Consider the following 1840-nt stretch of genomic DNA (forward strand, 5'->3'; position numbering starts at 1 on the left):
ATTTCAGGAAGGCAGCATTTGCAAAATAGGACGTCTAAATATGAGCACAACAAAAAGTGTCCAGCAGATGGCAGACAAGATTCTTCTTAAAGGGCTGRAGTTTTGAAATGGACTTTATGGTTTGAGGAATGTCATTCCATGCTTTAGTATAAACATAGAAGAAAGACCTCTGGCCTTAACAGTTTACCAGTTGCCACTAACTACCAATGATACTACTACTAACAATAAAAAATCATATAAGGGACTGTGCAAGAACAAATAAAAGATATGTTTTGTTTTAGAGACTGTGGCTACTTATCAGAATTTGACTATTTTCAGTGCAAAACAATCCCAACAGACAATTAACTGTAAAGTATCACAGTGCAGACAATATACACAGATGTGCAATTACAGCTGAATTATTTTAAAAGTTTAAAATGGGTAATAACAGAGCAGGCAATTGCTCAGATTAGTAATACAAATGAGTAGTAGTGCAAATGATTGTTCAGATGACTAATGATAGTAATTAATAACAGTGCAATTGATTGTGTGGGCAGCAGCAGGTGTGTAAAACCTTATTGTGATTTTTGGGCTTGGTGCTGGTTACAGAGTCTGACAGCGGCTGGGAGGAAGGATCTGCGATAACGCTCCTTCGTGCACCTCAGATGCAGCAGTTACTGTATAAAAACCAGTGGTGGGCACAGTTCCCCTAAAGCACTAATAGGGAAACTAATTTCCTGATTAGTGCTTTAGGGCTTTTGCTATTTTTTAAATTCATTAGTGGATTAGCACTTGCTAAATTTATGTGCTAAATTTAGAAGCACTAACTGAGGCCTTTAAATGTTACTGATCAACATTATTGATCAACAGCTGAAGCTGAAAGCTGTTTCACGTTTTGTTCATATGTGTGTCACTTATCTACAAGGTCACTTGTGTCAAACTCTAGGCCATTTGACCCATTTGGCCCACCAAGGGCACTAAATGACAACATTCTGCACACAGTAAATATTATCTCATGTTGACTCTGAAGAATGTTTCATGTGTCAGCTGGATTATTTTAGTGCTTTAGATCTAGCTTTTGCTTAAATTTTCAGTGTGTTAGTGCTGTAGAATTAGGGGACCTAAATATTTGAGTGAGTGCTTTAGGGTTAGTGCAACTAAAATTTAGATTAGTGCTGCCCACCACTGATATAAACTAAACCTACAGCAGAGGTCTTCAGCCCTGTTCCTCGTGACCCACTGTCCTTCATATTTCAGCTGTTTCCCTGTTTTAGCACACCTGATTCACATTATTAATCTACCTATTCAGAATGTCCAGTTTAGCAGAAACCTGTCAATCACTCGTTCATTTCAGTCAGGTGTGTTGAAGCAGGGAAACCTCTAAACCAGGGGTCTCCAACCAGCAGCTCATGAGCTCATTTAAAGTAGCTCTTCAGTGCTTGTGAAAAACTAGGCCAAGCAAAATTTTATTTTTCACTGGCCAAACAAACTTTAATTTAATTCCAATCAATCTATAGATGTCCCTTCCCCTTGGTTGTCAATCCAACAGTTTAGGGCTCAATATGGTCGATCGGCAGACAACATGCAATACGTGGTTGTTCAGCATTCATTTTCGCACACACCTTTCATAGCTCCTTGAGACACACTGTGCCAAACTCCTGAGAAACCTCTCCCACTGCGCTGTATGTCACTACAGGGGGATTCTTCCCGCTGGAGTGTACAATGCAAAAAAAAAATTGTAGACCTGTCACCCGATGTTATTTTTGCACAAATCAGTTGCAGTTAAACCCTTATTAGTTATTAGTGTGAAATACAATATAATATGAATGGATAAACACAAAAAGCACATTCATGTAAATTC

At 38.6% G+C, this 1840-nt stretch overlaps 1 protein-coding gene across 3 annotated transcripts in view; it reads left to right on the forward strand.

The window, feature by feature from the left end:
* Positions 1-1840, forward strand: part of dpp4 (dipeptidyl-peptidase 4) — a gene marked incomplete at its 3' end in the record, with an annotated part of 67212 nt that overhangs the window by 33381 nt on the left and 31991 nt on the right.

The sequence above is a fragment of the Austrofundulus limnaeus genome, unplaced genomic scaffold, assembly GCF_001266775.1.
Source record: "Austrofundulus limnaeus strain Quisiro unplaced genomic scaffold, Austrofundulus_limnaeus-1.0 Scaffold341, whole genome shotgun sequence".
Lineage (NCBI taxonomy): Eukaryota > Metazoa > Chordata > Actinopteri > Cyprinodontiformes > Rivulidae > Austrofundulus > Austrofundulus limnaeus.